The sequence below is a fragment of the Halichoeres trimaculatus genome, unplaced genomic scaffold (assembly GCF_033239565.1).
Source record: "Halichoeres trimaculatus isolate MK-OKI-2021-1 unplaced genomic scaffold, fHalTri1.1 fHalTri1_scaffold_19, whole genome shotgun sequence".
NCBI classification, from domain to species: Eukaryota; Metazoa; Chordata; class Actinopteri; order Labriformes; family Labridae; genus Halichoeres; species Halichoeres trimaculatus.
The window spans coordinates 24,017,352-24,041,964 of record NW_027437197.1 but is presented as its reverse complement, the minus strand read 5'-3'; positions in this window follow the sequence as shown (position 1 = coordinate 24,041,964).

The window sequence follows — 24,613 nt, the reverse complement described above, 5'->3', positions numbered from 1 at the left end:
CAAGGTAAAAGTGTTTTATTTTACTTTTGGAACACGTGATCCAACACATTCACCAGATTGGGGATTATGTCCCAAAAGTTCACCCCCCCCCCCGCTCAGTCCTCCTCTCCTCAGCCTCCTGTGCCAGGTAAAGGTGCAAACACTGGCTCTTTTCCAATTGTCAGTTTAGTGTGTAATATTTACACCCCTGCAACATCTCACCTTCACTATAAGAGACACAGGTGTGATGGAGGTACCAAGTCATCCTATACCACTGTGCAGGCAACACAGGGATGAGATGACTGGACGCCTGTGAAGCAGGTAGGAGGGATCAGCTCTGTGTGAGAGCACCACTGAGTGTTTATGTGAAGCTCCAGCTTTGTGTTCACCCCCAATGCTGCAAAGCAATGTGAAATCACACTTGGATGCCACTATTACACCTATATGAAAGGATAAAAGTGTGATGATGGTGTAGCTGTGCTGTGATGCTACAAAACACCTTCTGACTGGACAAAGTTTGTTTTGCTAACTACACAACAAACTGAGTCAAGTGGATAAAAGCAGCTTCACTTGACAGCTGTGGTTCAGTAAACAGAGATTTCACGATTAAAATGTCTCTCTGCTATAATGATAATAATGAGAATAATCAATAAACCTCAGGTTTTCATTCATCTGAGGAACAACAAGCCTGAATATTGCAAGTTACACTTAATATCATCTGATATTGACAGTAGAATAATTCAATCAATGATTTGTTGTGTTATGCAACAAAAAGGCACAAATTTAGAGGAAGAAGTGGCTGTTTTTAGTAAAGCTGTTTAAAACACTCTTTTTTTCAACATGGCATCATATGACGTGGCAAAGGGGACTCATGTTCTCTGCTCAGCTCTGATCCAGTGTATAGAGGTGGTAGTGAATGAGAACAGGCGTTTTGAGTTGTGTGTATGGTGTTTCTTTAAGTGTGTTATTCATCTTGACTGCTCATTAAGATGGTTAAACATTGCTATTGCGCTGGATGCAGAAATACTAGCTTCACAGGATGTTGAGTCCACTTTTTCCCCAATGGGAAGAAAAACATAGCCTTGGAGTTAGCCTTCGTGATTGGGTTTGTTTTCTGCTGGTAAAAAGACTTGGCTTTGCTTCTGTATCAGGCACAAAAAAACACAGTCATGTGGTGCAGGGAGATTAAGGCCCCGTTTACATGACCCGTTTGGCCTTCCGTTTTGTTTTCAGTGAAAACGCAATTTTTTGAAAACGCTTCCCAGAGTGGAAAGATTTGAATCTGCTCCTCCATCCAGCCTCGTGTAAACACAGAGCAGAGCGTTTCAGGGTGAAACGCTGACGTCACTGCATGCGCACTCGCAGTTTCAGGTGAAGGCTGCGCGCTCAGCCACATTTCCAGTTGAGCCATTCCGGTCCAGTAGGTGGCGGTAATGCGCGTCATTGTTAGATTGCCGACCTTCTCACACATCAAAACGGCAGAAAAAGAAAGAACAGAAGAAGTGACGTGTCCTCCTGGAGTCGTATGACAAGGATCGTTTTCAAGCTGTCCTCATGTAAACGCGGGTGGCTTTTGGAAACGCAAAGGAAGAATCATTGCGGGAGTCTCCGTGTAAACAGGGCCTAAGTATGGTGATAAAGTGGAGGCCAGGATGGGACACCAGAGCCAGGTCGGGTGTGTGATGTGGGTGCTGTCCCGTTAATATAGACAACTGCAGGTTCACTGGCAGCAGCAGCAGCTCCTAGCCCAGCTCCTGGTGGCAGACATTAACAAGGACGAGTCAGAGATTCAAACTGATAGACACATGAGCAGAGCACCGTGGCTAAAGCTTGATTTACACTACAACGTTTCACCCCAAACGATAAAACGCAGGGGGAAAAAGTCTGTGTTAATATGAAAACGCTGAGGGACTAAAAAGTTTGGGAATACAGATTTTCTTCCTCTTCATTGACAGGAGTGACAGTCGGAGCCATGTTTATTAATGTTGAACAGAGGCAGAAGCAGAAGGTTTATGAATAGGAATTCATTCAAATATTATGTTTAAGTTATTTTCCTATAAACTGTTAAACTGTTGTCTTTAACCTGAGAGTCCTATGACCAGATATTACACTGGGACTAATATTAAAAGGCGTCTTGCAGATTCATTTGACTCAGATGTGGTTGAAATGATTCAAGCGTTACATCATTCTGATCTTTATGAAAGGATCTGCAGCGAAGGTAACAAACTGTCCTTGACTGCGTGAGTGTGGGGACTCAGTTTGTACAGCTCCTACCTGTCATGTTCATCCTGTGAGTTCATCTTTCCACGCCTACACCGTGTCTGTCACTGTCAGGAAATGTAACCACATCCATATTTCTTCAAGGTAGGAGTGTTAACTTTATTCTACATGGAGAGGACAAGAGGAGGAGACAGTTTGAACCTCGTCATTGTGCACTCTGAAAAGTGGAAAAAAAGAAATGCTAATTCGAGACGTTTCCTGGAGAGGATACGATGATCTTTTTCACTGAAAGTCTCATTTGACCTTGCTTAAATGTGGAACAGGGTGTTCACACCACCTTTCCAACAAGACCTGAACTTGATTGTCAATCTTGCGACATTTCCAACCAGTTTTATGAAAGACATAACGTGATTCTGACATGAGCGAGCAACACGTGAACCCATCCTGCAGAGCGGCAGAGAGGTTGAAACAGAAGCTGCATGCAGCAATGACCTTGAAGGCGGCGCTGCCATCACATCCATCTCTTGTGTCCAATTTCTGTCACACCAGCTCTCTTTTATAATCCTGAATTTATGTCCGAGGTGTTCACAGGAGGGTGTGTTTTATTAGCAGGGCCGGGATCATTTGCCATGAATTTCCCCTCTTACAGATTGAATCCTGTCACTGAGTGTGAGAAAACTCAATTCTGCACATGGAGAAACTCTCCCTGCTTCTGAATCTTTTTTTTTTCCCACGAACACACACGCACACACGGGGTGATGTGTGTGAAATATGAAAAGCTTATTCCAGGGAAACCCATCTGATATCTGTTTCAGTCATTACCATAATAATTGGCACTCCACTGCACAGAGTGAGAGCCGGGCGGACTGTGATAGAATAATAACTAGAGAAGAGAAAAGAGGGGGCACACTGCAAAAAATATCCACGGTGTCGTGGCGTATTGTGTCAGATTCTCCTTTTTTCCCCTCAAAGAGAGACGATCTATGTGCAGCGGGCTGCAGTTAAAGCTGCTTGGTTTCACTTCTGTTGGCTGTGCCTCAGGATTCTTGAGAAATAAGTCAAATTATTTCCAAATGAGGATTAATAACTGAAGATTAGTTGAAAAAAAAATGAACTCAAGAAAATGCTTGAAACAAAAAACTTGGACAAAATAAATTCCTTTCCTCTAAGATGAGCACTTTTTGCTGATGAGCATCTGTTGAGCACAGCCCGTGCTGCTCAGTTTCACGCTGCTCCCGCTTCCACAGGTGACAGCCAAATGAAACTCAGCACCTCTGAGATTTTCCAGCTGCCATGTTTTCTAAAACATTTCATCACAGTAAATCATGCAGAGAACGTCGTGTTTCTTCACACAGAAAAATCCCTGATCTGTCTCTTTGTTTTTGTCTTTGATTTGATCCGTGCAGCTCTGAGAGCCGACAGATGATTTCATAATGATATAAATGCTGCACATTGAAGTGCTTTCAAGACAAAGGTTCTCTTTTTGAGATCTCAAAGAGTCAGTACAGGAGGAGTTTTTTCGTGGTAAGATGGAGAGCTCAGGATAGGGAGGGGTGCAGACTGCAGCTGTGTGTGAGCCGCGGGTATCTTCTAATTGGTGGTGAAGTACAAGTCCAGCTAGTATCAGCAGCAGCTCCCTCATTTCATGGGCAAGGCTTCACAGTTTGACTCCTGCTCCAGAGGGTCTCTTAGGGTCTCTCCTGCTCTCCACTTAGTACACAGGTTTTTACCATCTGTATTTGCTCAGCTGAGTGTTGTTTTTTCTCTTAAACATCAGGGTAGTTAAGATATCTCATGGTTGTTGTCTTATTAAACTGTTTTTTTTTTTAAAGAGGGAGAAACACCTTTATGTTATCCGTCAGACTACAGTTCTACAGTTTGATTTAGCAGACCCTTTTGTCCAACGTGACGTACAACACACACAAGAATTTTGACGGAAGGGAAAACCTTAGCAAGTGCAACAAAGTGCTACAAGTTGTTTGGCTGCAGGTGCCATTAAAGGAGCTGTGAGGAGTTTGAAAGTCACCTTAAAAAGTCTCCCTCCTAGATACATGCCTGATCATAATCCACCCTATAAAATGAGATTATAAGCAACAATATTACTGGTTACAGGTTATTTCAAACTGCTACTTATTAGCTCCCAGTTTGAGGCGTCTAGGACCGGATTGATTTACGGCATGTCTAGGTCTCTATGACAACACCACATTGGCTGACGGAGTTTGGTAGTGACAATAGGGATCTGTGTTTTTCTCTGCTGGAAACTATTTCTGTGATTAATTTTGGAGTGATGGTGGACACTGGAGCCTAACTGTCAGACAGAAAAAAATGGCAAGGAGAGCAGAAGACAGATAAACATGAGACCTGCTCACACAGGAGCTAAACTGTTTGTGCTAATGTTCATTCCAACCCACAGTCAGCAGTTATTCTGCAGTGGTCTGTTCAAACTTGAGAGTCTATCAATAAAATGAAGAGTGAGGTTACGTTAGCTCTGATTGGTAGATGACTGGCAGGACATAACCAGGATTCACTAACGTTACACATTACAGACATGTCTCAGAGCACCAGGCTGTCAGCTGAGCTAAATATAAACAGCTACTAAACTACAAACAAACTGACAGTGTTTACTTGTTGTCATGTTAGCCTACAGATAGGTTGGAGCCAAGGGGCAACATCCAGTAAGTAAAAATGAAGCCTGTGGTGAAGTGCTAAAAGTCGCTGTTCGTCGAGAAACTGCTTGAGGCTGGCTGCAGAAAGACCAGAAGTCACATACACACCCAGCCATAAAAACAGACTTTTACGGCATTAAAAAAGACATATTTACAGCCTGGTTCAAAAACAGCTTGGGTCTAAAACGCTGATGTCACTTTCGGCACACACTGTACGGTGAGTGAATTTTTTTCTATCTCTGGGGTTTATAAGGTATGAGGCACATTTGATTGTCCATCAGAGGCACAGCTCAGGTCACGTGACCGCTTGGCGCTCTGTAGCTGCTCGAAGAAAAACTAACAGCTGGCGTCGTGGCGAATGTGGCTGCGTCCACGGATTGGCTTCATTTCACGGTTTCAGGAACAGATGGGTGACATCACGGATGCTTCGTCCAAGTTTTATATAGTTTATGGTCGGAGCACCATACATAACATGTAGCCTACTGCTACAATATCTGCTTTATGTCACATTGTAAACTGTAGCACTACATAACTGAACTGATAAGCTCTTTACCTCGACGCGTTGTATCCAGTAAGAGTTATCTAGAACAACGTAAATTTGTTTCGATCCAATCTCCATTTATTTCCAAAACAAACACACGCCTCACTGAAAGTAATTTACAACAGTGTGCAGAGCATAATGTGTCCCAGTCTGGATCAGCTTATACAACAGCATGTTACAGGTTCTACCAATATTCAGCAACTTGGCTCAGCAATTGAAGAGGAATTGACCAGCATCACACAGGTCAAAATCAACAACCTTATCAACTCTATGCCAAGGAGGTGAGTTGCACCGTGTGAGGCAAGTGGGACCCCCATACAGTAAAACTGCACATTTTCAGAGTAGCTTTCTACTGTTGCCAGCCTGAGGCACACCTAAGCAATAATCTTGTTGTCTAATCAGCATCTTGATGACCCACACCTGTGAGGTGGATGGATTAACCCTGCAAAGGAGAAGTGCTCACTAACACAGATTTAGACAAACTTGTGAACAATATCTAAAAGAAACAGGCCTTCTGAGTGAACAGAAAAAGTCTCCAATTTTTCGTTAAACCCATAAAACATGGGAGTGAGAACAAAAAGTGTTGCATTTATGTTTTTGTTCAGTGTGCACCTGTCCAAAAAGACACTTTACCGTGTGGATTCTTCAGCCCGACACCTGGCAGCAGCATGACAGCTGGAGTGTGCTATCCAGTTAGCAGCTGTATGGGGAGACTGTTAATTCTGAGTGGGAGAAGTTTCAGACTATTTCATCATGACTGCAGTAATCCTACAGATGGAGTTCCAGTTGTATAGTGAGGAAACCTTGAAGGTGAGTCATCTTAAGGAGACACTGTGAAAGCACCGTATTAAATAAGATACTGCCTATACACTTATTTGTACTCCTCTTATGGGGCAGATTCACATCAGCTTCAAGTGTCGGTCACTGTGCAGCTTCCCGATGTTGCTGTAAGGTGCCCGGCGGCTGCTAACCTCCTGCTGAGAGAGTAAAGAGTGAAAAGACTAAAAGATGGGCTGTCAGCTGGCTGTGCTCACAGTGGACAGGTTTCTACCAAGGTCGGGGGGTTCAAGACATACTTCATAAATCATTCAGTGACGAACAAATAAAAAGCCAATAGCTGGAAGCAGGTTTGTGTCTAAATGCTGTGAGAGTGGAAAAAGTACACAATGATGCTGCTTTGCCAAACACATTCTTGGGAAACTTAATTACTGGCTTATTTAACCACACTGATAAAACGCAAACAAAACAAAGAACTCATTTTGGATTTTCTATTCTCAATAAAGGAAGCACAATATTATGTTCATTGAATATTTATTAAACCTGAACTCAATTAAAGTTGTTTTCTTTTCTTTTTTTTTTCTTTTTTTTACTGGAGTTGTATCTCAATGATACAGAAAGTGAAGGTCACTTGATGCAAAAAAAAAAAAATTACCAGAGGTTCAACTGGACAGGATAACTGCCTTGTGGGAAAACATCGCTGGTAGAACTGAATTCTTTTGGTCAGAAAACTGAGCTGAAAGTTTGAAAGGACTTCAATTACTTAGGCAGATCACAGTGTGTGCAGGTCACTGGGTTCTCTTCTCCTCTCCTCCTACTTGTTTTGAAGGGGGTACCTCAGGGCTCCATTCTAGGACCACTGCTTTTTTCCAATTCATCTAAACAATGTGATAATCCTGTGAGTGCTGCCTTTCATTTTTATGCTGATGATACCGTTATTAATTGCTCTTTGCCACCAGTGCTGCAAACCTTAGAAACCTTGCAGTCTGCTTTTGACGCCATGCAGTCCCCTTTGAGCTGGTTTTAAATCCAGATAAATCAAAATTCATTCTTTCTGCAAACTGAGAAAAAAAATACCCTCAGTCCCTCCAAAGATTTTTAGATTCCTGTGAGGCTGAAATCCAAAAAGTTAACTTGACTGATCAGAATTTGTCAATAACCTCGTCTTTAAATTGAAATTGAAACTTTGATTATTTTTCAGTAACAAATCTTATTTCTCCTTTCAGGAGAGGAAAAGTCTTACCTCTGACACTTGTATCTATTACCTTTGTTGGATTATGATGATCTTTTGTTTATGAGTACTCTGAATAAGTAGCATGTGTGAGTAATTAAACAGGTGGTTACACTTACCTGCCACTTGATTAGTTACACCTGTTCAACTGCTCGTTAACCCAATATCTAAGCAGCCAATCACAATCACCTTCATGACCCATCATACTAAGTCTGCTAGAGCATAGTTCCACATTTTTACATGCTGTGGAGTCAATTTTTTTTTTTTTTTTTTTTTTTTTTTGCATTTTTCCATAAGTGTGTCTCCATATGTGTTTATTCCAGTTTTCCTGAATAGTACTTTGGTACAAGCTATGTATGTATTTAAAGTGCTTTATAAATAAATAAGAGTAGTGAGTAAGTAAAAAATGAATAAAACTTTTGCTATACTTAAATATTGAACTTTAATGAAATGTATACTTATGTCCAGACAAATTGCTTAAAAAAAGCAATAAACCATAACAAACATAAATTTTACAAATATATTTATAAATACAGCAATGTTGTGGTTTTATCCCTCAAAAATGTAAATTTAAAAAAAAAGTGATAACATTGGTTTGAGGTAGGAGCAATGCATACAACTGCAGTCTGGATTGATATGTTTTCCTTGTTTATACTTTTTACTGGATTGCTGCAAACACATCAGTGGAAGGTAACGACGCTCTAGGACATGTTGAAAACATTACATGAAAGTGCCACTCTTCAGATTTCATGTGCAACAGAATGATTGATCTATCTTATCTGGGTTGAAATTTACCACCGATCAAAACTTGATTTGCACAAAGTAGCGCCAGTGCTACACTGGGCTTTAAAGGGTTAACTTGTCTTGAACTATTGTCACATTGATGCCATTATTATCATCAAACTCTTTTTACTTCACTGTTGTTTTTTATTTTGTTGAATTATCTTAGTCTTTGTTGTAAACTGTCATGAGTGAGGGTTGTGAGTTCTTGTTAAATGCATATTTCTCCCTGAATCTAATCCCAATTGATGCTGAAAGGACAATGCAGTATTGAAACTTCACTCTGAACAAACAAAGCCACCCTCTGGAGGAAACTCAATTCAGCCTCCTGTATCTGCAGTCTCTGCAGTCTTTCACTTACCACACAAAGACCACAGGTGAGAGCAGGATCAACTAATAAAACAAACACTCTGCCTCAAGGCTCAGGATCCTCTTCAGGACAGTGGGTCAAAACAATAGATGTAGCTCTGCTTAGACTGCCCTGGACTCTCACAATCCACTTGAAAACAAGACCCAGGATACTTGACTCCCTTACTGGGAGTCAGGACTTGCTCCCCACCTGGAGGTCACTGTTTTCTGTCAGAGAAGCACGTCCTCAGACTGAAAGGTGCTGACCCTCTTCCAAACCCCTGCAAACCACCCAATGCCATCATAACCACATCATCTGCAGAAAGCAGAAATGATTTCCTGATGACCTCAAACTGGGAGCACATCTCTCCTCACTGCACTTTGAGAAACAACACTTCCTCTAAAAACTTTGAAAAGCTGCAGAGAGGTCAATGTAGCACTAAATCTTTAACAAAACTTCCTTTTTGACACTCGTTACAGGTAAATGAACTGTATCTGGAAATTATTTCTATGAGAGAAGGTTGGCAGGAGGAGACGTGGCCTGGAGGCCGTTGGTCCAGTCAGTGAAGGATGCAGGCCAGAAAGGCTGACAGCCAGGGGCTGGAAAACAGCCAGTACACCTTTCAGTTACTCATTCAAATGCATCTGACAGCTGCATCATGTTTTTTGTCATCAGGTTTGCCTTACACGATACTAATCTTATAGTTTTGGCTCCACCAGCCTGAGAGAAACAGATCCCAGAGGGGTTGATAACTGGGAGATGACAGATTGAATTGTGTTATCATTTCCTATGTCTCCTAATGGTTTTCTCTTGTTTTGCTCCCTCTGTATGCCTCCTCCATCTCTGTCTCTGTCTCTTTTCTCCTCCCTGGGTCATCAGAGTGGGATATTTGGTTGCTAATTGTGCAGTTTTATTCAGATTCATCATCACAGGCTCACAGTCCCACAAGTCACACCTTCCCTTCTTCCTCAATTTTTCAATTTACACTGACCTTCCCAACGAACTGTAGCACCAATATGTCTCATTATTGCACAATGGGGGGGTCAACACACACACACTTAGGCGCAAACTAACACACACTCACCTACAAAATGAAAATACACACCCATAAAATCACAGATAATTAAAAAGAGAGCACACACCAGAAACAAAGTACACATGGTTCTGCTACTCTCACCTTCAGGCACACACACACACACACACACACACACACACACACACACACACACACACACACACACACACACACACAAAAAACAGCAGGGCATCAGAAAATGACAAAAATTCTCAAGAGGAAAAGAAATCTGTCGAAAAAGTGAAAGAGCATAAAGCCTTGACAGATTTACACACACACACACACACACACACACACACACACACACACACACACACACACACACACACACACACACACACACACATATACTGCATGTTGTTCAAAAAATCAAAGACAGTTTCATGAACTTTTATTTAGATGAATAAAAATATCTCCCTGAGTTACTGAGTGCAGTGTTTGCAGGAAGGATTCGTAGAAACTGAAAATAATATCTGAAAGTAAATTTAAAGAGGCTGTGAGGAGTTTCTAAGTGATCTTGAAAAAGTCTCACTTCTAGATATATGCCTCATCTTAATCCACACTTTAAAATGAGATTATCAACACCAATATAGGTTACTTCGAAATGCCACTTCGTAGCTTCCTGATCGAAAATGTTGACGGCTTCTAGACTACGGTACAAACTTACAAACTTGGCTTGTTGTCACGTTTCAAACAGTGCTGCATATTTTTTGATAAATACCTTACCTCATTGTGTTGTGTCCAATAAAAAAAATGTCTTGATCAAAGAAAATTTGTTCTGATCCAGTCCCCGTTAGTGTCCAAAACAAACACACGCCTTGTTAAAAGTCACATCTTCATGACAGTGTATGTGAGACTCCGGGCCAGAAGGCTGCACTGCCGTCCAATATAAACAGATCTTCCACACAGTGCAACAAGTGAACTGGTTAAATTCTACAGAGGTAAGTAGAAACCATAGCACAAAAATCACACACACGCACACACATTCTCCTTAATCTTTTTTTTTTTTTTTAATCAAGTGAGATGCACAAGTATTAAAGAAAAGAGATTTGTTATTGTTCACAAACTTATTTATATAAAAGGATTCTGGAGGATTATGGTTGTCATTTATCAGAGGAATGGTATGTAAGGGGTGAAGAAAAAGTTGAAGGAGAACAGGATGTCATCATCACATCTACCAGTTCTAATGTTTAAAGGTCCCATATTGTGCTAAAATCACTTTATTAAGTCTTTTAGTGAGCTTTGTGGGTCTTTGAATTTCCTCCCAGCCCACAAAATGTGATATTTAATGACAAAACCTGAACTTAGTAGTGCTTGTGAATGTAAATCCTGACCTAAAATGAGCTGTTTGGATTTTTGGGATTTGCCGACATCAGCGATTTCCTTTTTTGACCAATCAGGAGCAAGTCTGACCTGAGTGGTCCACCAGAGCAGATATCCCCAAGCCCCCTCCCTGCCCACTCCTCTCCCCGCTGCTCTGCTTTGTTTTTGGCTGTAAACAGCCACATAGTTCCATGCACGTTTGAAGAAGACAAGACTAAGTGGCTAGAGTTTATTTATCAAGGAAATGTGCCAGCTACACTCAGTAAAACTGTGCATGTGTGTGCTAGTCACTTCACGGCTGACTGCTTTTCCAACTTTGGACAGTCCAACAGAGGGCTAGTGAATAGACTGGTCCTGAATCCAGGCGCATTACCAACCATCCACCAACAAACCTCGGACCCTGGAAATGTGAGTATTTTAAATGCTGTGTGCTGTGGAGCAGATATAAGAGCTTTTCCTCAGTGTCCCCCTGTCTCTGTGTTAGCTTCAGGATGCTAACTTTAGCTGCGGTTAGCCTGTTATTTTAGCCTGTAATGTTACGGTAAACAAGCTTCACTGTTTTCTAAACATTGTGCACTCGGAGCTCGTGGCGCCGCTCTCAGTGACGCTGAAGAGCTGGGCGGTATCAGCGGTGGCTCATTTACATATGAAGGCCACGCCCACTAAATCAGAGCGTCTGAACAGAGGGGCTATGAGAGCCTGGACACAATGCTGCTGTGCTTGATTTATTGTTTTTTTGGACCAAACATGTTACTACCATTTCATGAAGACGTCACTGATCCATATTAAACTGCAGAAAAGGAGCAGAATATAATTTATTTATATATATATATATATATATATATATATATATATATATATATATATATATATATATATATATATATATATATATATATATGTATATATATATATATATATTTATACATATATATATATATATATATATATATATATATATATATATATATATATATATATATATAAACTGATAGAGCGTCTTGATGCATCTGCCATCTTTTGGTCAACACTGACTTTTTGCAGAGTTCTTCTTCTTGTGTAGTCTCCTCTCCTATGATGTATGCCCTACATAATGATGTCACATGAGTCACTAACATTGTAAAAATGGGACTAATAGGGAGCACTGTGTATCCTCAAATGTTTACAAAAGTGCTGAAAAACTCAAAGATAAACTTTGCTCTGTTATCAAGGAGTTGATCTCTATCTGCTGTTGTTTACAAGATTACACCCTACTGGTCCCTTTGTGTTCCTCACAACAGCTGCAGTCAAAGACAGTTGTTGGCTCTGGGGTAATAACAGAGCACAAACTACGTGTTTCAGGGCCTCCAGTCATTCACAGGCGTCCAGAAGTATCAGATTCAGAGTCAGAGTTAGAACAGCCAATACAACATAACTGTGAATAAACGCTAAAAATTACAAAAAAATAGAAAAAAATAAAGCTTAAGCAGTGAGGGAAAAAATTGATAAATAGATTAATAATAATAATAATAATAATAATAATAATTATTATTATTATTATTATTATTATTATTATTATTATTATTATTATTATTATTATAAAAAAAATAAAATAAAAATTAATAATAATAATAATAATAATAATATAAAGAACTTTGTACATAGGAGGATAAAAAATAAATACACTTTTAAGTTAAAATAGTGCACAAAATACGATGTCAAAGAAATGTGGGGATTTGCAAAAGAAAAAATTAGTTAGCATGCCACCACTAGGTTGTAAATGCAAACTGCAATGTAAACTTATGATGCAATATTGAAAACACCTTTTTTTGTTGTTTTTTTTCTTTTTACATCCATTTCATGCAAGAGTGACCGTGCACGTCCAGAGGCTGTTTTTATCCTCTATCTTCCACTACCAACCCAGATTGTGTCTCTGCTACTGCATTTATAAAACATCTACTCTGCAGCGACCATCCTACCAGCCACTGTTGATGCTCTTGCCATATTTATGTGCTGATATTTGACATCAAGTGCTTAAAAATGTAAGTTTGCATCCCTATCCAACTATCTTTGTGATAGAAGGAGACTGTGATTCATGTTTTCTCTCGTGTCTGTCCAGACACTTTTGCAGAAGCGGCCTTGAAATATGATTTTGGTGGTGACCCAGGGGAAACAGAGAGGCGCAGAGACAGCTAATCGAACGTTATCCTTATCATGGACGTACAGAGCAAAAGATGAAATATGGCAGAATGTTTTCAAAAGCATATATGCTTCGATGTGAGCATATCAGAGACCCTGAGGGTTTGTGTGTGTGTGTGAGAGCATGTGTGTGAGTGTGTTCCTGTCAGGCAGAGAGATTGTGTACGTACGATGATAAATTGTCTCTCAGGCAGACTGCGTGTTCATGTGGTGTCACTTATTTGTCTTCTGCACTGGGTGTCTCACATGTGCACACACATATCATTGGGCTGCCAGACAGCTCTGACAGTTTTGTGTGCATGTGTGTCACCAAACTGAAATGGCTTTATTGACCCTGGGCTCCAAGGACGCGGCCGCACATCGTCACCTATACCAATCTGTAGATTAATGAATGGCCCTTCTCCATGCTTCCAGCACAGTTTTCCTCTCCCCTGCAAGCCGTGACCTCCTCCCATCTCATCCACTCCTCTTCATCCTGATCCTCCATCCTTTTCTTAATCTCCTCAATCTCTCCATAATCTCCCTTGCTTCTTGAAAGTCCCACATAAGTGAGCAGGAAAGAGGGAGGGGATGGAAATCAAAGATCTGTGAGGTGTCTGTATCTCCTCAGAGAAAACACTCCTGTTGTAATGCACACACTCTCACACAACTAAAGGAGTCCACATTAAGGGATTCAATGTGACAGCTGGATGTCATGTATCCATCAGATGAAGAAAGGAGTGTGTGAAGCTTGCACAGGTTCCTGCTCTACCTTTAAGGATACTAATAAGCATTACATGATGTAGGATGAAGATAAACTCGTCCATCTGTACATAGATTTATATCTCATATAGAAGTTGCTTTGTGTCAGGGTGTCCTACCTGCCATCAGGCCTCTCTGTCTGTGCTGCAGGGGGCGTGTCCTAGCTGGTAATCAGCTCAACGAGCTGCACCTGGGAGAGCTGCAGTCTGACGATAAAAGATCTCTTCTCTTCTCACTCTGGTTTTGACTCTTCCAAACAGCAGTGATGTTTAGTTTATCACACTGAAAGTTACAAACAGCATTTTTATTTTCATTAGCTCATCTTTTCACGATTGAATTACTCTTTTTTAATGAGCAAACTATCATCTGTTTCCTTTTTTTTGCCATAATATTTCAACCATGTTGCAACAGTCTCTGTAGACTGTCCAGCTGGACCAAAACTCTGCTGTTTGAGCACTGACTAAGGCCATGTTCACATGTAGCCGGGTATTTGGGAAACCGCACATATTTTTACAGCCAAAGTGAAGAACCACAAAAACTCCTGTTTTGTGGTTTCATATATGCACTGGGTTCTCAAACATCACAGCTGAATTAAGGGGGTTCATCCTGATTGGATGGCACGGGTTTCACCTCTGTAAAACACTGCCAAATATGGGTTTGGCATGCTTTGAGTGGCATTCATCAGCAGATTTGCCCGGTTCGCGTAGATAAAAGTATTTCTAAAAATGAATAAGGGGGGTATATCCATTTTTTGAAAATACCTGGCCTCGGTGTACAAGGCCCAAAACTCTTGAAAGTGAGCACATCTCTCTTGTAAAAGCTTCTCTACACCAAACACAATCTAACACCCTTTTAAACAGTCAGGAGCAAAATGTATCTTCTTTAAGGAAATTGAGGGACTTTATAAATGTTTTTAAAATACACAAGCACATTCCCCTTCAGTCGTATTTTACGTTGTCAAGTCTGCTTTTATTTTGTGGTCATGTCACTCCTCATATTAAAGTTCTTGTACATAAGCCTGTGTCTCCCAGTTTTATCCATGATCCATGTGTCTTGTTTTTGCTGAGCTCGTATCTTTTGAGAGTTACTGCAAGTTTAAAGTTAGGGTCTGCAGGATTTTTTGTCACTTGTTTGTAAACAACATTTAAACTGGGCTCCTCCTCCTTGGATCAGTGCCAGCAGCCGCACACACCCACTGCCTCCAACTGTGACTATGTTAACACACTCACTAGCCCAGCAACCACCTGTAGCACCGTGTTTCTGTGTGGGAGAGACTCAGGAGCGGTGCCAGTGTCAGGAGCGTCAGGAGCAGTTGTCAGTCAGGAAGAGGAAATCTTTAAATGTGAGAAGGTTAGTAAGACTCCAGAGATCCTTTAAGGTCTTATTGATCTAAACCGCAACATTACAACATTCAGCAAGCTCATCCATTGGTCAGTGTCCAGCTTCAGCCCCTGTACTCTTGAAGACATTGACAGCAATGTCTGTCACCTCTCATTCTGTTATTTATGATTCTGTTTACTCCTACCCCAAAGCTGATGGGGCAGGAGGGACAACTGGTAGCTAAGTTTAAACTGATAGACATTCCTTAGTTTTAGCATGTGCTGACTGCTATAAGTAAGATGCTGTTCAATTCTTGAGTTTTTTGGGATTGTCCCTTAAAAAAATACAACATAAGAGCTTATAGAGTATTGATATAGACTGCCCGCCATTGTCCACTTGTCTGGCTCTAGCTACTACACCTATCAATGTCAGTGTCATCATTGTTGAACCATTACCACTTCAACAACAGGAATATGGATTTGCTCCCAGTTGAACTCAGATTGCTTTAATCTATCATTTTTTTATTTCTATCTTTATTGTCAACATAATATATGTTAATGAAATTTTAACTTGTGGAGCTTTTTTGCAAGGCATTGTGAAACAGAAATCTCATTTCATATTTAAGCTTTGATCGATCCATGATAACCGCCCATTCACTTTCTAATATTCCTGCAGCACCTCAAGGTCTTAAGGCACCTGAATAAAGCTGTGCCCATTTGGTGCTTAATCCATTAATTAACTTTGGATTTCAATTTGGCAACTCAATTTGGCATTCACGCAGCTTTTATAAACTTAAAGCCCTGATATCCAGGTGGAGAAAGGCAGGGATAAGAAAAAACATCTTTCAGGATTGAAGCCTGTTCAGCTGTTTAACTAAACAAAGAATGTTTATGAGACACAGTCCAAACCTTTCAACCCTTTTTCAAAGTGGACAACTCAGGGCAGCAAAAACCAACTCTACCTCGTGACACAGTTGCTGTTTTAACTGGCACTTGTGCACCTTGAAGAGAGGCAATCTGAGCTGGGACATCTTGTCCAGCTAGGGCTGAAAACAAAGTCTTCATCTGATCCAAATGGCTCTGAAAAGTAAAGCTGGCTGTGGAGAAAAGAGGACAGCCTCTTCTGGAAGAGGTTACAGGGTTGCACTTAGTTGCTCACATTAGAGGAGACAGAAATAGCCAAAAAAGGAAAACAAGAATGTGAACTTCACACCCTGCCTCCCTCTGCTCCCCAGAACATCTTTGTGTGGACCTATCACTGGTTCCTAAAAGTTAGAAATAATGGTAAACAGAGAACTTTAGACCTGTGTTGGTGGTGTGGTGTTAAGATGTGGAGGGAGGATGTTTCATCCTTAGCTTGAGGGAACACCAGAAAAAAACACAACTTTTTTCATGTAAAGCAAACCCACTAAGAACAGCCTAGTAAGCTTTAGTCAAAAAATGTATTTGCAGACTTATGAGCTGTATTTACAAATCCAGAAAAAAATCATATTTCAAGATATTAAACGACAAAAAAGACACCTGAATGTTAAAGAGATTTGCCTAAGGGGTTTGGTGAACATGCTGACAGCTAATGCTCGTTTCAGGTGTGCTGTGGTCCTCATTGCAGTGGTTCAGGCCATGATCCTTTGCTGTGTGTCATCTCTTTACCCCACATTTGGTAAATGGACTTGTAGTTATGTTGTGCTCTTCCAGTCTCTCTGACCACTCAAAGCTTTTACAGTGCTAGTCACATTCACCTATTCACACATCATTAACTGGCTGATGGCAGAGGCTGCTATAGTAAGGGACCATTAGTATTAGCTCATCCCATTTCCTGCTTTTCTTCAGTTGTCCATTCAAATAAAGACCTTAAAAAAGGTTTAAAACATGACTGGCTACAAAGAATGCCAGGTAAAGTAAAGACTGGGAAAAAAATAGACATCAACACCTGGGGATGCTGCTATGACTGCATGATTGACTGAATTAAACAACACCAAGGATTAAAGACAAAATTTATGGAGCTCCCCCTACTGGTGGGCAGCAGCACAGGCCATGAAAAGTTACCATCCTCAATCCATCAGTCAATTACTCATTTATTACCTCCACCAAGGAGGTTTTGTTTTTGGGAGAGTTTGTCTGTGAACAACATCACTCAAAAACTAAAAAAAAAAGAATCTTGATGAAAATTTCAGGAAATGTTCAAAATGGGATAAGGTAGAACTGATTAAATTATGGAGGTGATGCGGATCACCGTCTGGATCCAGGACTCTTTTAAAGAATTCTTTATCATCGTGAGATAGGGCTGTTTTGACCATATGTGTATATAACTCCTCCATAAATGGTTGGATTGCTTTGCAAAACAATACCAGACAAGGTCACCATAATTTCTGACAGATGTGAAAGTACGATCCAGATTCTGGCAACATTCTGGATACCAAGATATTTTCAACACTGTCAGGAAACAAATTATCATACAAACCTGCAGCTAACACCAAATTGTAGCAGACAGTCTGCTGAAAGGGAGTATAACATTAAAGTAGGACTAAAGTGTTGGTGACAATCACGATATGCTTGGTGGAGTTCTGTGCCCTCTGAGTGCTTTTCTAGTTGTCATTGTATCAGTAAATATGACAGAAATTTTGTCCAGAACATTCAAACACCGCAGAAGATAGAAAAAGTGCAAGAATGGTGCCAATAAGTTCAAGGACTGTGAAATCTCTAAGTTCCTGAAACTTCAAGTTCAAATTCAGAGTAAGCTTTACTTGCATGAAGGTTTTTTTTTTCACATTTTGCCAAAGCTTATGTTTAAATCAAAGCATTACAAAACATATCAACAATAGAACACATATTGAGAACAAAAAAGTAATGACATCAACTAAAAAAATTCAAATAATGAAATAGAAACAAAAATAAAAACACCTTATCCAACGTGTTTTTTGCAGCTATAGCTCCAGCTTTTATTTTGATTCCCTTCCCGGTGTTTATTTTGTTATTTTTAGTTTAGTAACCATCAGCTGAGCTGGAACTGGGCATGACCGCAGCAGCTATCTCAGCTAACAGCAAAAATACACCAGATACATCTCTGGTCCAGCTTAATCCCAACACAGCACAGGATCACATAGTTTTCTATTCAAGTTAATGAGTTAGCTTACACCGGATCCACTCTGCTGCAGTCCAGCTGCGTCCCTGCTCTGGCAGGTTGCAGCACATATGCAAGCCTCCAAAATATGCTAGAGCTGTGGTGCTTGAATTTAAAAAAAGCAGCTCAAATGGGACAGGAAGTTGTGCAGGGACATCACAAAAAATGCTCATTGACTTTCAAAATAAAACAACTTGTGTCAAAACCAGATTGTATTCAACTTGACTATAACAACACACTGACATAATGAGTGGAATAAGGCCAGGAGTCAACAGGTTTGAAGTTTTACAGCCTAATATGACTGAGAAGAGGCTCATCATAAGAGCAGGAACTCCTCTGTCTTGCAACTCCAGCTGTCTGGTGTCCTGCAAGGTGCCAGACTGAACAGACAGCTGTGAGTCGACATACACAGTCAACATGTAACAGAGCAGACTGGAGACACATCAGGTGTATTCCTGGCTCAAGATCCTGCAGCCCTGTGTACCAGGCATGAGCTGCCAGAGGAAACATAACTACTCAGACCTCGGCCATTTACATTTCCAAAACAGTGAGTGAGTGTTTCTGACGCAAGTAGCAGTTTTTCAAGAAATGTCCAAGGTCCTTCACCACCATCAGAGACGACACACTGCAACATGAGGGGAAAACAGTCATCTGCTGTCTTCACAGGATGCTAATTAGTTCCTGGACGGGATCTCATCACATTAATCTTTTGAGTAAACTCTTCACTCTCTTGCAGCTCAGCACGGTAAAACTTTGAAGAGTGGCACTCGAGGGTGTGAAATAAAAAAAAACTTTGGGGTGACTTGTTTCACTCAAGGTGACATTTCTGCAGCTTTACTGTCAGTGATCACAACAAAGCGAGCAATTTTCTGCTGCATTCAATATACCTTCTCAATAAACAGCAAGACACAGGGATCAATAAACTCTGACATTTTAATCATGTTTTTGTGACGAGTGGAGACTTTGGTAACAGTTCACAGAATTGAATTTGGGGTGGAAAGTGTTGTTTTTGTTTTGGTTAATAACCTTATGTCAGAACAGACACTTAAATAATTGATCTGTCAAATTCCAGAATTCTTTCCATGGACTTTTTTTTCAGCAGGCTGACTTTTTTTCAATGAAAAACAAAACAAAACAAAGTGTTAAGCTGAATAGCAGATGATATTGAACAGTGATTTCTGTCCACCAATTTGCTAATGATTAGCCACCGCAGAGCAACATGTCATCATGAGTTCTTGCTGATTAACGGTGACAAGATAAAAATAAAGATGGCGTCACAAAGTAGATGACAGCCCAGTCTGATGACGGCTATTAAAGTCGAGGTGTCTGAGTTGTCAGGTTGTTGATATTAATCATGAGCTCGTAACAATAAAGTCTTTAATCAGATCAGTGAGCTATACTTAGTTACTCTTTGACGGCCACCTAAGGTTTGACTCATCTCTGTCAGAGGCTTGTTTTTCTCCCAAATCTACTGGAGATTTTCTGCTCAGTGGCTCAGGAGGTTGGAAAACAACTAGCACCACCACAGCTACAATTCATGAATAAATCTTCAATCAATCTTCAAGAGAGAACAGAGGATTATGGGGACCAGATAAAACCCTGTGAGCAACAAAAATAAAAGTTGTGAAAAATGAATCATTTACCACTTCTATAATTTTAGATCCCTCACAGCAAGGTGGCCATCCGGCTTTACAAGCCAGTGGTCTGGAAACCAGATAAGCACAGTGGGTGAATGTTGTCAGCTGGTCATTAAACTACCCAATACCCAGCCTTAAGAGTCCATGTAAAGCAAATTCAGACATTTTTTTAAAAAAAACACATTGAATAGGTCATAAATGTATTTCCTTAATACATTTAAAAAAGTCTTTCAACCATTTAGACTTTAGACTTTGTCATTGTACAAAAGCAACAAAATTTCACCAGAACAAAAAAAAAAGTACATTGCATACATATGACAGCATTCATCCATGGTAAAAGACATGTTTAAAACATAAAGCATAAAAAAGGTTGATCAACATTGACTGTCCTGTAGTTGCACTTAGTCCCATTTTGCACTGTTAATAAATAAATAGAGGGTCACATTATTGCAATAATTGGCCTGATATATTTAAGGTCCCATATTGTGCAAAAATCACTTTATCAAGTCTTTGGTGAAATTTGTGGGTCTTTGTCTTTCCTCCCAGCCCACAAAATGTGATATTAATGACTAAACCTGTACTTAGTAGTGCTTGTGAATATAAAATCCTGACCTAAAACGAGCTGTTTGGATTTTGGGGATTTGCTGAAGTCAGCGATTCTCTTTTTTGACCAATCAGGAGCAAGTCTGACCTAATTGGTCCACCAGTTCAGTTACCCCTGAACCCCCTCCCTGCCCACTCCTCCCCCTGCTGCCGGAGAGAAATCTCTCCAGCAGTGGGGAAGAGAATGCCAAAGTTGAAGAGCCATCACTGCTTTGTTTTTGGCTGTAAACAGCCACATAGTTCCATGCACAAGCTTCACATCTCTGAAGAAGACAAGACTAAGTGGCTGGAGTCTCTGAGGATCTTGGTAGGGGTGTGACAACAGCGTGTCCTGAAAATGTCTTCCATTGGGGGCAGACTGAGTCCAGTGATCTTCTCTGCAGTTTCAATGACTCGTGTCAGACTTTTCCAGTCTGCCTCTGTGTAGTTGACATACCAAGATGTTAAACAGTACATCAGAACATTCTGTATGGAGCAGAGGTGAAAGGCCCTGAGTAGCTCTTGAGTATCAGAGAGCGTTTGTTACAACTAGACTGTGAGGAACAAGGCTGAGCACTATCAGTGTCTGATTCAGTGTCTGATTCAGTGTCAGATTCTGGCTCTGATGGCTCAAACAGGTAGGGCTGGGTCCGACTGATGAGGCTGCTGGTGCTAGCTTCCATTACTATTGTAGGTTTCGTTTTTGTACAGTACATGGAGGCGGCTCCCCTTCTGCATTAGCATGGTTCCAGCACCTCGAACTGACACGCCCCCAGCGTTTGATAGAAGAGAGAAGTGCTTGTTTTTCATGATTTTGAAGCTTTAATTTATATATTTCGATTTTTTTTAATCTTTCAAAATTGGCTCAGTGGTCAATGACACATGTGTCTGCTGTGTGACAAACTCAGAACACAAATTAATGACTGCCTTACACAGACTTTAAATGGAGAAGTTGATGAATTTTCCTTTTCATGACTATCTTCGTGTCATTTTTTCTGGCTATGGGGCATATTTGTCCATCAGAGTGTAGGATCAGACGTATTATCATATTTGTAAAGATAAGTGGGCAGCATTCTTTGTCAGCACTCTTTGAAAAGCTACAGCCCAGAGGCCTTGAAGTTTTGAAAGACCTTTGAGTCAGAGGCCATTCAGCTTTAAAAGGCAGGTTTGCTCTCAACAAAACTTCAACTAGATTCAAATTCTGACAGTTTCCCAACTAGGGTTTGGAAAAGTTACAAGGCAAAAAAAGCTGTTAAACGTTATGGCTGCCAATTTTCCCATATTTACCTAGACAATCCCCTACATTGGGCTAAATTAGTATGTTACATGCGGGGCCTCAGTGTCTCGTGCATTGACTACTTGTAAATTCAGCAGACTGCCCTCAACAGATCCCAGATCAGATAAAATGGCAGTAGCAGACCCTGTCTCATCCGTGGGGGATGTGGACTTTCACAAAACAGAAAATTATCCCCTTCACTTTTTAACGGGGGAATTCATTGTTGGAAACGAATTTGTCAAGTTATACTGATTGAATGGTGATCAAGCCAATCACAGCCAGCCGTTTGAAAAACCTGTGGTGGAAACGGAGCCTGTGCCAACCGTAAAAGGAAGTTGAGCTTAAATGTAAAACATGGATTTTAATTTAACAAGTGATGAATTTTATTTTGTAACTTTGTCCTGTTGTTTTATGTGTCAGCAAACATTTCTAAACCAGATTTAACAAAAAACCCTAATCTTCCAAGCACTATCACTGTGATGAGCTTATTCTATGTAAAGTGAAGTGTTGTTGGGTCCGGTAGCAAAACGAACATTGATAACCTGCAAAAAAGAAAATACTGTGCAGTATACACACTTTCTACATTCCCAGTTGAATCAGAATACAAATATTTGCTAAATTAACACATCATGCTCACCACCATGGCACCATGAGTCTGTCCCGCATTTAGTGGTAAGAAAGTACATTTGCTTATTGCTCGTTTTGCAGTAATTCGCTCGTTTGGCTTTGAGACTCATTAAAGCATGCTCTGGCTCTAGTACAACTTTTTCTTTTTCTTCCTCTAAAGGCAATAAATTGGGGAAAAAAATGGCCAACTTGTAGACCTTTGGAGCACAGGTCCAGTGCTGGTTATTTTTAATCTTCCCCTTTACCCACATAACAAGAAACGCTTCCCTTGTTGGACCATAATGTAGGAGTGCACACTCCACAGTCTCTTGATAAAGTACATCTCACCAGTACCAGGTTGGACCCACTTTTTGCGGTCAGAACAATCTTGATTCATTGTGCCATAGGAGCTGGAAACATCCTTCAGAGGTTCTGGTTCATTTTAACATGATTATATCACACAGTTGATGCAGATTTTTCAGCTAAATCCATAATGAGACTTTCCCCTCCCATCATGTCCCAAAGGTGTGACTTGAGATCTGGTGACCATAGAGACCACTGTAGTAAAGTAAACCCACTGACATGCCTGAGAAACTAGTTTTGCCTTGTTTGAGCTCTGTGACATGGAGCGTTGTCCTGCTGGAAGTAGAGGGGTGGTCATGATCAGCAACAATACTCAGGTAGGCTGTGGCATTTAAACAATACTACGTAGAAAGTACAAAGAGATCCTAAGTGTGCCGTAAAATATTCCCCACACCAATACACCACCAGCAACCAGAAGTGTTGGTACAAGTCTGAATGTAGCAACAGAATCTGCTTCAATGCTGAACATATTGTGTGTTCAAAGATAGTCTTCTGCAAACCTTAGTTGTAAAGAGTGGTGATCTGAGTTACTGTTGCCTTTCCATCATCCACATTCTGGCCCAAAGAAATGCCACAAAATTGATATTTTTACTTTTTCAGACCATTCTCTGTAAACCCTAGAGATGGTTGTGTGTGAAAATCCCAGTAGATCAACAGTTTCTGAAATACTCAGACCAGAAAGTCTGGCAGCAACAACGTTCAAAGTTTCTTAAATCACTTCTTTCTTCCATTTGGATGGATGACTGCAGCTCATCTCCACCATGTCTACATTGGCTTCGTTTACATGCAGTCAGTAACCCTTTCATATTTGGAATATTAGCAATAACCTGGTTGCATACGGCTATGTGAACACCAATAACCCTTTGTTCATATTCTGTTTTTTTGCACACGCGGGATGCCGTAAACTTGCTCAGCCGCTTCTCATCCCCGACAGAGTACATGTAGCTGCCCGTGGCAAAGAACCACAGGGCGATGCACATTGACTGTGGGACAGTCAGTGCACCGCTCCTGGGGGTTGCACGGGCAATGTACGGCTCTAATATTTCACAGAGGTAGAGTAGTCCGGGCCATCAGAGCCCATAACTCTCATACATACAGCAAATCGTCACTTTGATCAAGTGGATCTGATCGATCTTTAAACACCCTTTCTCTTCGTAAAGCTCTTCTTACAACTTGTGCGCCTCTGTCCACTGGGTTTGGGAGAAAAGAGCAGGCCATTGTTTCTGAGAAGCCGATTGGCCAGTGGGAGGGGCTTTTTATATGATCAGATTCAACCTCCAACTTATCCTGCTCCAGAGCAGGACAGCCGTTCAGAGTAGGACACCATGGTGATCTACTCTGATAAAAAAGGAACCGGCTTCATGCTATTGGTAATCAAGAGTTAACCCTGAAGTTATCTCGCTAAGACATTAATCCAGCTTCATGATATAGGCCTCAGAATACTGACTTCAGGTAAACATAGCCAGTGAGTTTCTGATATCTGATTGGCTGATGAGATGTTTGCGTCAACAAGCAGTTGAACGGGTGGAATAGCCAGTGAGTGTATGTCCTTATCTTCTTCTCTCATTCATTCAAATCTTAGACCGATATTCTTTATAGAAACAGCACTCATAGACAGCTGCCACATATGTCATGAATAAAACAAAGGATATTTGTTTTTGTTTGTTTAAATTTACCCCAGTAAGCCATAAATAACAGTGGACGATACAAGGACAACAAAAACATTTAGTTTAATTAACAAATTATCCCAATGAGGCATCAAAAGCAAAAATAGCAGGGTTTATTTGCTGTCTTTTTTGTGTTGTACATTTGTTGAATCTGTAATTATACCTGTTTACAGAGCTGTTTT